The sequence below is a fragment of the Drosophila tropicalis genome, unplaced genomic scaffold, assembly GCF_018151085.1.
Source record: "Drosophila tropicalis isolate 14030-0801.00 unplaced genomic scaffold, ASM1815108v1 contig_878, whole genome shotgun sequence".
Lineage (NCBI taxonomy): Eukaryota > Metazoa > Arthropoda > Insecta > Diptera > Drosophilidae > Drosophila > Drosophila tropicalis.
In genome coordinates this window covers 10709191-10723509 of record NW_027173374.1, presented here as the reverse complement: position 1 = coordinate 10723509, position 14319 = coordinate 10709191, and the positions used below count along the sequence as shown (strand labels likewise).

Below are 14319 nucleotides of genomic sequence, written 5' to 3'. Positions count from 1 at the left end.
GCCTTTGCTGGGATATAAAAATTTTAATTAATTTTAATTTTTATAGGGGTATTAATTCGATTAAGATGTGCTGAAAAGTTTGCCACTTAAAATGAAATTTGGCCTTAAATTCATGAAATTCATTCATTGAATTCCAATGAAAGAGATTTAATAATAGACTCGATGTGTGTTTTGCAAAATCTCCTAGATGTTAAATGATAATTATAATCAAGTTTGAAGATCATGGATCACATCATCATCGTCATTATTATAACCATTATGAGCTTTGCTTGATTGTGGGCCATAAAAAAAGATATATTTGATAAATTTGTAGGCTTTTGTGTTATTTAATCTTAATATTTGTCTCTTGATATTGTGATTTTGTGTGTGTGTTTCTTTTTATTAGTGGCCCTGCCGCCGATGCCTAGGTGTTATTTTTACAACCTGAGGAGGGGGCATGGCACATATGGCTTGGCGACGACTTCCCTTTTTTGGTAGTTTTTTTATTAACATTTTGTGGCCGCTTTTGATGCCCTTATAGAATTTTTTTTTTTGTTGCAGGCACATAAATTCAAACTGAGCTGAGGCCTTGTGGTAAGGAGGGTTCGGGGGGGAGGAGCATAAACATTCAAGTCTTGGCACACATTTATGGAATATATCTTCTTGTTTTTGCCAGCTGTTGGTTGTTGGGTGAAAGGCATTAAAAAGTCATGTCGAAAAGGAATACAAAATTTTATATAAAGAAAGGTTCTTCTTTTGCCGTTTTTTTTTTTTGTCTTCTGCATTTTTGCATATTTTAAAGATTTTTGGTAGATATATGACTTCTTGGCCTTAAGAATTGAAAGTAAGTTTCCACTTGAAATATTTGAATAGTGTTTAAGCCAAAATCAGATAGGGGTTATCTCTCTTAATTGCTATCATTAGTTTTGAGCACTAACTTTGTTTTGTTTAGTTTTTCTATATAGCCACCTGTGGCTATTTGGTTTATAATTTTTTCTTAACCCATAAAAATGTTTCTGTTTTTCATATTTTCAAAAAAAAAAAAAAGAACTTCTTCTTTTAACTGTAAACTTAGCGTCTGGCAAAATCTCAAATATCTTGCATAAGTCAGAGAGTTAGCAGGAAAGCAATTAACATTTTGATGGCTGAAATTTCGGCCACACACACACACATACAGAGAGAGTGTTGTATGTGTGTGTATTTGTTATGCTTATGAGTTTGTCGCCAATTGAATTTGTTGTAATTAAAAACGGGGTGCACTTAAATGTTGCATAAAAAATAATGTTCATTTGCATTTCTCCTGCTGTTTGCTGAACACGTGCCAAAAAACAAAAAAAAAAAAAAAGAAATACGAAGAAAAAATTTATCAGTCGGCTTGTTCTACTAGTACACTAAGTGCTCCTGCTACTATTGCCCTATGCGCGTATCTTGTAGATACAATTTTCATGTTTTCCCACTCTCACACTCAGTCTCTCTGTCACTGTCACTCTCACTCTGTTGTGTGTGTGTGATTATTTTCAAATTCGACACAGTTTTTTGCACGAATTGTTGTTACACTCGTTTTTTGTTGGGCGAATTTCTTTTATTTTTAAAACCAAATTTGTGGCGGCAAGTGAAAGTCATTTTCACAATGTTTTTTTCATCGAGTTTTCCGCTTTTCGAATGATTCTTTTTCTCCCATTTGCGTAACTCCTGTTCCCTTATTTATGTAACTTTCGTTTGTTGATTTCTTCTATTCATTCTGTCTATCTAAGCGTCTATTTTAAAAATAAACTGTGCCAGTTTGACGTTGCCTTTTTGCTCTTCTATATATCCTATAAATATGTTTGTCTATCTATATATATTTAAAGAGTCTACACTAATTAAAATGTCAAAAATTGCGTTAGAACCGCTTAAATGGGAAATTTATATAGCACTTCATTTAATCCGTGTGGTTTGTGCAAATGATCACAATGGAATTTTCAAAGCCAATTCTACAATGTCATAATTTGACGGAAAGATCTGTGTAAGTGAGCTATGGAATTTTTTGGTTGTTTGATAGACAGACAGACAGACAGATAGAAGGAGAACAAGAAAAGAGAGATATACATATGTAGATAAGTCTGAGAGAACTAATGAAATCAAGAAGAATTCTTCAATTGGCCAAGAGCAACATCTTTGTCATCTTTGAATGGCACATAAACAAAATATGTTATCAAAAAGTAAATGTTAAATCAAGTTTAAATTCATATGCAAAAAGATTCTTTATCTCTCCATCTTGGTCCAAGTTTATCTTTATTCAAGTCACACGACCACAATGATCAACAATTTGTATCTTTGAGATACATTTGTTCATATCTGAATCGATCGAAATGTATTTACTTTTGTGGTTAGCGAGTCTTGCATGTGATTGAATTGCTTTCCTCTGGTCTGTCTCTGCTTGTCTCGTGCACTAAATATTTAAAATAGCTGCATCTTGAGAGGATTTTCGAATGATGCGGCAACCCCAATTGCTTCCGGTTCAAATCGATTACACAAAAGCGCTTCTCTATTTTCACTCCCCAGAAAACTGAATGCCGTGATGCTTTTCCGAACACGAAAAGAAAGACAACCACAAAAAAAAAAAAAGTGCAAGGCAAGTGCTCAAGTATCTCTCTCTTTTTTTCTCATTCTTCAGGCCATTTCTTTATACACAAATGAAGTGCATCGATTAGTAGTGCATTTTGTGTTTTTGTCTTTGTTTGAATTATGTTTCGGTATCTTTTTCATTTCCCCATTTACCATTTTGCTTGTTGTTTTCCAAAGAAAATTAATTGTTTTGTAAACAACAACAAGAGTTTTTACTTGTTTTTTTTCTGCTTTTTTCGGCATTGAACATTCTAAACATACATACATATGTATGTATATAGATCTTCTCTAACATATAGGCGATGCATTTTCAAAAATATCTTTGTTAACTGTCATCTGAAGATGCCACCGCACATCCATCGAAAGATATAGATGCATATAGCCACACGATTTATTCTCATCTAATACTTGTGACAAGTGTCAACAAGTTAAACAAAGCACATCACGATTTGAAAAAGAAACAGCAGACAAAACAATCATAAAAAGTATCTTATAGATACATTTTCAACTAGAAAATTTCTTTCTTTAACTCATTTCCTTTTCTTTTTTGCCCTTGTTGGCAATTGTTTAAAATATTTCTCAATCTCCAAGTCTTGCAACATGCAAAAGAAAAGCAACTTTAAATTTTTAAATAATTAACACATAATAGTTTAATAAATCTTGGTCAAAAAAGTCAGTGAACTAGAAATTTTCGTGAGTATATTCATTTGAGTGATTTACTGCATTGAAGAGCATAGACAAGTCGGTTAGATTAATATACACAGCCATTAAGAAATGACTTCATCTAATTGAAATGAAATAAAACAAAATATATTGTCTATAAACAAAAAAATACAAACAAAACCTTCACTTTTAAATCATATAAATGAATACGTAAAAACCAGATTTTGTTATTTATTTTTTATACAAAATAGAATAAAAATAATAAACTTGGTATATATTATGCAAATATTTATTGAAATAGTCTAATTAACAAATATATACGACAGTTATAATAAATTTATGCTCCCATCACATTGCCAAGAAACATTTGCATAAACAAATGCCTCGAATTCACTCTCCGACTCTCTGACTCCCTGACTCCAAATGGCTCTGACATGGACTAATTAAGTTGCGCAGTTTTGGCTTAGATTTATTGCGATTCGCTAGAGATACTTTCCCAAACCAAAAAGAGAATCTCACATACTATATGTAGATAGAGGTATAGAGGAAGAGAGCGAAACAAAAATGTAACTCAACTGTCAGCGCCGTCATAAAACAAAAAATATAAACCAAATAACCGGCAAACACACTCAGAGAAATGTCAAACGCATTTGAAACGCATAAATTTTAGTCAAAATGTTTGCTAATCAGTTTTTTCGATTGGTTTTGGGTTACGTTTTAAGTTTTGTGTCTGTTTTGCCTTTGCCATCACCCCATCGCCCAATCACCCAATCACCTAGGTTCAATGAGCCTAGGTCTAAAGCATGTTTCAATTTACAGCGACCAAACACCAATAAAGACAAAAAGACAATCAAAAATTTGCATTCCATTTGGCTTGACAACAGGCACAAACAGAGACAGAGAGAAGAACCCAAGAAAACTGACCATAAGGAGAAGTTGCTATTCTATTCATCTAGAGTAAGTTGTTATTAAGGATGGACAATTGAATAGATGAGTTTCATCTAGAGTCTGCTCATTCGAAAACTTGAAAAGTTTATGAAGAAAGAAAAATTCGAATACATAAAACTAATAGTTTATTCATTCTCAAAAAAAGATATGCTTACTTTGCCCAATTCTTTCTCAAAGTGTAGAATTGAATCTTATATCAATGAAATATTTCGAAAAGATATTTCAAGTACATGCCATAAATTTCTAATGAAAATGTTGACTTTCGTTCGGATCTTTAAGTCTGAAGGTTAATTAAATTGCTATAAATACATACATATCTTATTTGAAATTATGTTCTTAATCAATGTCCGTCCCTTTTTGGACTCAACTGTTTGCAAAAGCATCTAAAGATACTTTCACTTTTGCACAAACATTTATTGTAGTCTAATTAAAAGTCACGCACTTTAAATGCGAAAATTGTAAGGAACAACAAAAAAAAAAAAAAAAAAAAAAAATAGACGCCCACAAAAATAAAAACAAAAAATCAAAGACAACTCGACGTATTAGTAATGTGAATAGAAGACAGCAACAACAACAACAACAACAACAATTACGTCTAGGATATTTTTAAAATGCGTCAAACAACCGAAACCAAAGACAAAAAAGAAAACTAAAAAGAAAAGAACGCGATGAAAATGCGCGACACGATGATTTTTCTTCTCATTTCAATTTCGTTTGTTTTTTTTTTTTTGTCTATCGAAGAGAAGAGTACCTAAAATTGTTGTTGTTGTTGTTGTCTATGGGAAAATGTGTGCCGCACATTATGTGGTCTAGTGTCTTCACGCTTCATTAAAACAAAACGCTGCATTTTTTGCTGTTACAGAGTTTTCCCGCATTTTCCCTTGCACGACAGTTTTTCTTCGTTCTCCTCACATTGGTTTTGAAGTCCAAACTAAAAACTTACTATTTACGCAAGGCCATAAAACTTATTTTGTTTTACCTTATTGTGTTTTTTGCGTTTGCGATAAGCTTTATCTATATGATCGTTGTATTTCACACTTTGCACGCGTTTTTTCATCCCCTACCTTTTGCCTTTTTGGGGTATTTTGAAATAAATCAGCTGTTTGAAACACCCGCAGTTGATCAATCGAGAATCCGAAGGGATTGGATTGGTCATCTTATCAATCTAATCTATCTAAGTGAGTGTTTATATTTAGAACACATTCAACTGAAATAAACAAATGCTACTATAGAAATCAATTCATTAACTTTTGTAATAGTTAGTTAAATTGTTTATGGCAAAGATGAGTACAAACAAATTGTTGTTTGTCTTAAATAAGGGGACAGAGGTAGGGTATATATAATTCGTTGATTAAGTTTACATTTCTATTTTGAATATGTCCACCCATCCGCCCATCAATCATCAAATGTCTCAAAGTGCAAAGGAGAAATGTTGCTTAACAAATTGATTTGGTTATTTTTTTGTTGGACACTTTTTTGTTGTAGTTGAAAAACTATTTGTATTTTATTTATTGGGCTATCAAAAACGAAAAAAGCATCAAACAAAGTAATTAAAAGTAAGAAAAACCAATTTATTGAAAGCATTTAATTTAACTAATTCAACAAAAAACAACTAACAATAAGTGGAATAAATTTATGGCCTTATTTTATTGTTTGACTTTTCATTTAGTGGAATTGTGATTGATAATTTGTCAGGGGGGGGTAAGAAATGGGAAGTAATAATTATTTAATCTTTTATTTTTTATATTCACTTTTTTTTTTTTTGCTTTTCGTGTCGAGGCTAGAAGAATTAGATCAATTACTTAGATAACCAAATGAAATAATTGGAAAAAAAAGTAAAGCAGCTAACAATAAATGGCCATTAATTATTAAAAGTAGATCAAATTTTCTCAATTCAGAAATTGGAAACTGTCAAGTGCTTAAAATTTTTGGCATTTCTATTGAAAAGTATTAAAAAGTAGGCAAAAAAAGTTTTCAAAATCGATTTAGAAAGTTTTTAAAGTTGATTACTAATTTTGACTTTTCAAACCTTCGAGTTCACTTGGACAATATTTTGTTTAAGTTAAAAGGAATGACTTCAGAATAGTTAAAATAACTTTTATTTTTTGTCACTAATTGCAATTAGATAACAAGCAATCTATAAATTTCAAATATCCTCTTGACCCTAGAGCAAAAGATTTCTAATAACGAAACTAAAGTGTTTCCTCTGCGATCTCAATCATAAAACAATGACTCATTCTGTACAAATTTTTTTTTATGCTAGTTCCAGGAAAACCAATTTCGAAATAATTTATTTAGTTATCATTAACAAACTGGCCCATTATTCTATATAATTTTTCTTTCTGCGATCTGACATGTGATTAGCAGTTGTTGAACTCAAGATATATGTATATAAAAAGATATATCTGTTTAAATAGACAACATTTTGACGTAACAATAATGCAGGCAAATTCAACACTAGAAACAACAACAACAACCAGGCTTAGATAATAGTTAAGCAAAAGGCGTATGTGTGTGTGTGTGTGTGATTGTGCGGGAAGGGTGTGCGTGTGTAAATTAGATAACAGCCGCCGCCAATTTATGGGACAAAACAAAAAAAAATTGCACACGCAAAAAAAAACCATAGAAAAAGAACAAATTATTTCAGATTTATCAGCGCGTGCGTACGGATACTTTGAGATACGCATTTGGTTTTGAGATATTTTTGCAAAATATTTTTGCCAGATTAAAATGTCAGTTTTTGGCACAAACTAAAAGATACTTTTGTATCTGCGAATTGTAAGTGAAAGAGAAATGAAATAACTTTTGTTTATAATTCTCACAGAGTTTTTAACTCTCTCAAATGATAATTAAAATAAAATAAAAGTTTAATTTATTGAAAAAATTAGCAACTAGCTAATGGACCTAACTTTGTTGTTTGTCATTTTTTTCTGCACTAAAATTTCTTCTTCTGTTTGTGTGTTTCATTTCTTTTTTCTCGTGAGAGTCGTTGACTTTATTAATATTTTTTTTTTTTTTTTAATTTTATATAATGAGTTTGGTTTGGTTTGCAATAATAATTCGGCTCTATGCCAAGAAAAATGTATTTGAAATTTTTTTTGCGAAAATCCATTTAAATCTTTGCACTATTTATGGTTTAAACATACAAAAAAATTGATGGAATTTTTCAAAAGGTTTTCATTTCGAGCACAAAGAGCAAGGTAAAGAAGCGAACCAAAACTTATGTAACTAACACGACAAAAACAAAAAAATAGTTTACGCACCTTTTTTATGTAAATTTTGTATGTTTTTTTTTTTTTTTTTTTTTTGAGAGTTGCACTTTTTTAACACTTTGAAATTATATATATTTTATTTTTGCTTTAGCTGAAATTATAGCAGCAACATTTTTTTTAAAATTTTTTTTTATGCAAATAAACACTTGGCACTTGTTAATATATATTTTATCTTCCTTGAGCTTTTGTCGTAAATTTTGATTTATTTCACTGCGTTTTTCCTCTCTTTCCACGGAGTTGCAACACTTTTCCGACATTCGCGCAATGCGTTTGCGTACCGCGCTCTAACCGGCATAAATTGACGTACTTTTCATATGTTTGGAAATATGAAATCGAGTGAAATTTCTGTTTTCGAATGAGACTGAATTCGATTTGAAACAACGACGATGGGCGATGTTGTCAAAGCGTGTGCCAGCGAGTGACTAAAAAAAATGTTCATTTCCCACAGTAGTAACACAGCCGCAGCGGGCCGATGATTCGCTCTTCGTGGGACTTTGCCTTCGTGTTTCGTGATACGATTTCGGTTATTTCTTTTTACCCATACATCCCCATTCATGTTTGTCGCCCTCACGCACACACACACACACACAGATAGATGGAGCAGCATCAAGCAGAGAGAGAGAGTGTGAGTGAGCGAGAGAGAGTGAATGGGTGGGTGGATTGACTTTTACCTTAGTTTGATTCCTTCATTCTTAAAATTAAAGCTAGTCAAAGGTTTTTTACTGAATGGCATCGTATTTTGATAACTTATCTAGTTAGGGCAATCAATACCCTTGCAAAAGGTATGTAGATTAAAATTAGTCAAAGATTAACAAGAATAAACAAAAACAAAAGCAGATTGATTCTCATTCTATCTTGCTTTCACTAATAATCAGACTAACCAGCTTAAATTGTGACTTTCGGACAGATTTTTATATGAATTTCAAATTTAAAATATCTGAAATACTAAGTCATTGCTCAAATCAATTAGTTTAAATTTTGAATAACTAGACAATTTCAATTGAAATTTTCAGGATACCCTTAAATATCCCTTCTCAAATGAGTTCCTATTTTTAAGTATTTCTTTAAAAAAGGAACTCATTTGAGAAGGGATATCTAAGAGTATCCTAAAAATCTGATTCAATACTTCAAAATTCTTTAATCAATTGATTGATAGGCATTAATTGAAAATTTCTTATTCGATTTCAATTCTTTTCTGGATAGAATAAAGGAAACTTTGCCTAATTTAATAACTGGAAAAAGTACTTAACATTTTACCCACCAATTTGGGCAGTGGAATCGGGAAACTTTTTCATTTCTACCTAATTAGTGATTAGATTATTATTTTTAGAAAATAATCAAGCTACTCCAATTGTTGGAACTCTTCCAACTACGACTTCCAGCATATACCCTTGATGCACCTTTCTTTTCGGAGTGGTTTATCAGTGCTCATCACGTGCCAGGCGGGCGATATGGCAATTTGCTAACGTTTCTATTGAGATTAGGGCCACCTCCAATCACTGTCTGTGGGGGTCTGACAGAGGTCTGTGTTTGGTGTTTGTGCTTTTTGGCGCGTAGACCGCTTTTTACCTGTACTAATTTCGCAAGCGGACGTTGTTTTTGCACGAATGCCAATTAACATTTGCCTTTAGAATGCAGCTGACAATCTATAATGGAAAACGTCAAAACAAAAAGCGTCAAATGAGTCATAAATATATAGCCATCATCGAGAGTTCCAGTTCAAGTTTTGCTCTCTATCATATTATCAATATCTAATCAATACATCGATTCCCCTTTAATTTCTGATGACGTTTTAATCCCACACAACTGGTCATGAAATGTATTTTTGGCCATTTGATTTGCTAATTTTAAATGTTCTACTATGGACTTAGGAATGATCAGCCACCGAAATTTCCCATCATATTTGGAAAGTCAAATGCAGTTTAAAATAGCTTAAATTTCATATATTTGAATGTCTACCATTTATATTTATCTTATCGTTTAAACGATTGTGTTATATATACATATATAAACCTATCACATGGCCTAGTTAATGCCAAAATGTACATTGAACTTGACAATGCTTACCAAAATGCCAAAAACGTGAGGAAGAAACGACTAAAGCCTGCTCGAAAACTATAACAATTCCATATTGGGACTTATTTTAAGTTTATCTACCTTATAAACTCATCATTCATCTCTGGTCATGTTATTGTTACGTAAGGAAATGGCAATGCATTGCTAATTATTTAATCTTACCGAACTACGTCACATAGGGAACGCCATTTAGCAGATAAGATAAGAGGAAATTTTTTAAAAATTCATAAAATTGTCAGAGTATATTTAGAAAACCCCCCAAATGTTTGAATTGATTGTCATTAGAGGACTGAAATTCCTGAAACTCCATAACCAGTTGTTAGAGGGAAGAGGGTGTGGGGAAACCGCATTTGTGTTTAATAATTTTGAAGACTTTGTCGCTTCCAATTCTGGTGGAGCGCACATGCCAATGTCAAATGAAGATATTGTTTCTTGTTCGAGTGCTCCACTGTCCTTGTCCTTCACCACAAGCAGCACCCCCGCAGTTTAAAAGAGCAGCTCTCTCTCTCTCTCGTTCGTTCGTTCTCTCTCTAGCTCATTCAATACAATTAAAATGATTAATTAAGGCGCAGGAGCAACAGCAGGACATTTTCAGGCTAATGACTTAATTAACCCCCTGAGAAACAGACAGGCAGGCAGGCAGAAGGGAACAGAGGGCAAAAGAGGGCTCTGGAGTTGTGAGTGTTTCAGCTTAATGTGCTCGCCTCAACAACACGGAGACGAGCCTAGCCGCGCCGAGCCGACCTTTGACCCTTTTTCCTTGTAAAAACCATGCCAGGCCAAGATGTTAGATTAATTAAAGCATGGCCCCGTCCAAAAACTGTGGCAAGTGGCAATTGAGAAGCGTTTAAAACTAAATGAGCTCCATAAAGCAGCTGCTCTACCATTCCTGTCACATTATAAAACGCTTCGCTTGACCTGGCCTAACTTCTGATCTTGATCCTGACAAATGTGACTGCCCATTTTACACCTTGCCTCTTTCCTTGCAATCTCTAGGCATACCAGAACATCGGATAGACATCTTTCCACTATACTATTTAATGGCAATTAATGGCAACACATTTCTCGTCTCTTCTTATCAGGCCCAATCAAATCTAATTTAGGCAAGGCGAAAATTCCAACAACTTGAAAGCATTAACATCCATTAATTTTCCATTACATATGCTTGCAAAATAATTTATGTTAATCAAATTGTAATAGCGTCTAGCCTGTCAGCAAATGGCGACAATTCTCAATCGAATCGAATTCACTTAAGAATAAAATCTTAAACTTTAATGTCTCGCCACTGGAATTGAAAATGCCATGAAATCAAAAAGAATACCAATTAACCCTTATGTCTAATAAGAAGAATGTATTTCTATTTGAAGGCCATTTTCACAATCTATTCTGAAGGTAGTCTTAATCAATCAAATTTCTCCCGTCATGTTTCAAGCATCTTAATGAAATTTGTCATAAGAATCAATATTATTATTATCTTTTGGCATACTAAATTTCTGAAAAATCAGATGAAAAATGGCTATAAAATTTCAAGTTTCAATTTCTCCATGCCTTTGATTAATAGTTTATATAGCTTTTTCAACAAACAACGATTAATTTCTTTCTATAACTTATAATTGAATAAAAATCGCTCAGATCTAACACTTGATTTATGTTTATTTCCAAAGAATTCCTGAAATACATTAAATATTTTCATTGGAGATAGGAAATAAACATGGACTCATTACCACATTAGCGGGTTAATAATCCGATATGCAAATTTTGTTGCCGTTGTCAATCTGGTCGCCAACTGGGTGATCGATTATACTGGAAGAGAATTGCGGATTGCGGCTCGGGGCCAATAATAATAATTGATTTGTAAATATTTTGATTTAGATTGCGAATACTAATTAAGAAAATAATAAACTAAGGAACTGCCAGACCATAAATTATAAACTAAAACACTCAACTGAACTCAACCCTCGTCCCTACCTTCTTCCCTTCCTTCGTGACGATTGAACAATGTTTGCCTTGAGTTTTTAGTTAGACAAAAATATCAAAAACAAATAAAAACAAAACAAAAAATCCATGGGAATATACGGAAATTTATGTGAATTTATATAGTTGGATCTACAAAGTTTTTACCAAAGTGTTTATTATTATTGTTTATCTGGCTGAAACTATCCAGCTAAAACTGGAAATGGACTTAAGGAACAAGTCGTGGCAGGCCTCGTTAGAAATACTTGATGTTTCATTCGTTTCGAAATTAAATTTTTAACTTTCTTTTGACTAAATCTCCGACTATCTCTATGTATACTTTCGGCACAAAATTCTCCGTTTTTTACGCATAGGTAAAATGACTATGCCAGAAATATTCGAAGTTATGGAGAGAGTATATCAAAGATTAGGCAAATGCTGTCATAATGCCGAGTAAATAGACTAAACGACTGTTTTGAATCGTACTTTTAATATGTACTTTCAATTTTAGACATGCAACTTCCATTAGAAGTTTACGTTATAGAAATCGTCGATTCTCTAGTATTAGACGTCATAAAGCTGGCCAGGAGCACTCCTCTTCACGAAGGCCTAAAGCATGTTGCTTTCGTCGCTATAGAAGTGAAACGGCCACATCAGCAACATCTTTTCATTCCCTATCCGAAGTTGAGGCTATTACCGAGTATGCTCCAACATATGATCGACCACATAGGACAGTTCAAATTTCGTTGCCTGTAGGCAATAATCGTTCTATAGGCCTTTTGCCGCTACCAAGTTCAGTACTTTCGGTTAGCGGTTACTTACCTCAACGTCAAGAGCGTTTGCTCTATCTACAGCAACGAAGTCTTGGCCAAAATATGCGTGAGGCATTTCAAAGACAATGCTCGAATCTTTGGCACAGATTCTTTGGCACTTCCAATACAACAACAGCAACAACAGAAACAACAGCAACAACAAAAACAATAGAAAATATAGACAATCGACAGAATTTTCTAAAACGCCTATTTCAGAACCTTCAGTTGGTAAGTGTAACTAAAAAAGAGAAAGAAACTTAAACTTCTGTTGAAATTTTTTACCATTTTTAGGTATCTAAGACAGCGGAATTGACCATGATTCACAATGCTTCCAGCCCAGTTCATACTAGCACCTCGCCAGCCATGAATGTGATTGATATTGATCTGTTGAGGCAAAGTTTGAACAATGCCATTATTGACTATCTGCTTATCGATGATGATACATTAATAATTTAGGTCTCTGTCAGTAGTCAGTAAAACGTCTCCGATGTGGGAAAGTAGGTTTACTGCAGAAAATAGAAAAACTATTTGTTATTCCATTATTTCTTTCTTCTTTTCTCATCTTCAGATACAATAAACCAGCAGCCAGACACATAAAATAAGAAGAAACATGTTTCTCCTTGAAGTCGTAATCCTAATTTCAAATTTAGTAGACGCTTCACGCCCAAAAGGTGTTTTACTGGCCATAAAGTGTGCAAAAAAGAAAAACCAACAGAAGATACTACATAGGTGATGAATGGAATCGCCAATTGAGAGAACCAGTTGCTTAAAACTGGAATGACTATGAGATAGTGATGCGATAGATTTGTGAGTTAATCATAAATTTACAAGAAATTACACAAATGTTAATGCACAAAATGCCTTCGTTCCGTAGTTAAGATCTCCATATACATACATAGAACCTCCTGAGTGCAAGTTTTCACGATTTTGATTTGAATTTTACATGTGAGAAGAGGATATTTATGAACTGGCACAATGTCAGAAGGCATTAAGAATCATACTCTATGATTGGAACAGGTGCTTCTGCAAGATAATTATGCATAGTTTTCTGCTATTTAAATGGGAATCTTGATTTTTGACCCATTTGGACCGTTAAGCAGCAAAATGATTCATGATTCAGCTTGGACTGGCGCCGCCCCAGACCCATGAATGTCATCATCAAGTGGCCACAGAGTTATGAGTTCGACACATGCAACGAGGTTGGATTTCGGATTGGATTGGATTCACTTGGGTCTTTGGGATGGCATTCCAACGGCTATGGCGATGGCGACGACGACGACGACAGCTAAATGAATCTCATTTGGTATTTGCCAAAATATTTATGCATCCCGCACATTGACTTTGATTTTATGCGTATTTTTTTGCCATCTTCTTCTGGGCCTTCTGGGCAGCAGCAGCAACAAGTCTTTGTGCCACGCCCAGCAAATGGCAAAAGTTGTAATTTATGGGCGTTATGAATCAAAAGAAATAATCTGTCAAACATGTTTATGACACTCTTTTTTTTTCATCGTTGTTGTTGTTGCAGCGGCTGTCTTTTTGGCCACGCCGTTGACATTTTAATTTGGCAGCCATCGATGGCAATTTAATAAATTTGCTGTGGCTTGATTTTAATTGGGTTCGGCTCGAAGAAGTGTTGAGCAATTCGTGACCATGTTCAAGGCAGGGACTACCAAGAGGGGAGAGCCAACTAAATCCGTAAGACACCTTGAAATCAAGGAACAACTGTTGAAGGTGTCAACAAATGGAGTATACACATTTAGACCTTGAACTTCTTAGTTGGACATCTGTGCTGGGAGGGGGAACTCCAAATCGAATAAGGATTCGAGATGGAGAAGAATGTTAAGTAAAATGTCAAGCTATACTTTCCATCTAATTGTGTGTTTACTTTAATACCTAATGTCTTAAGTAGAGATAAAAATAGCAAAATCAAGCCTACTCAACCCTAAACGATTCTGTTTTTAGAAAAAAAAAAACCAAATTCCTTAATATATTTTAATGAATTTCAAAAT

General features: G+C 33.6%; 1 protein-coding gene and 1 long non-coding RNA gene across 2 annotated transcripts in view; one reads left to right on the top strand and one right to left on the bottom strand.

Annotated features, from left to right (window-relative positions):
* bnl (branchless) overlaps positions 1-7505 on the bottom strand; it is a 45893-nt gene extending 38388 nt beyond the window's left edge. The window contains exon 1 of the mRNA XM_068300322.1: positions 7461-7505. The gene's annotated coding sequence lies outside the window, so the exon portion shown is untranslated. The remainder of the gene's footprint in view (positions 1-7460) is intronic.
* A 4079-nt stretch (positions 7506-11584) lies between these two features.
* On the top strand, positions 11585-13921 carry LOC137585080 (uncharacterized). Its single transcript, XR_011033522.1, has 5 exons — positions 11585-11951; positions 12010-12538; positions 12602-12807; positions 12879-13117; positions 13185-13921. It is a non-coding gene; the product is annotated as an uncharacterized lncRNA (long non-coding RNA).
* Positions 13922-14319: the final 398 nt, after the last annotated feature.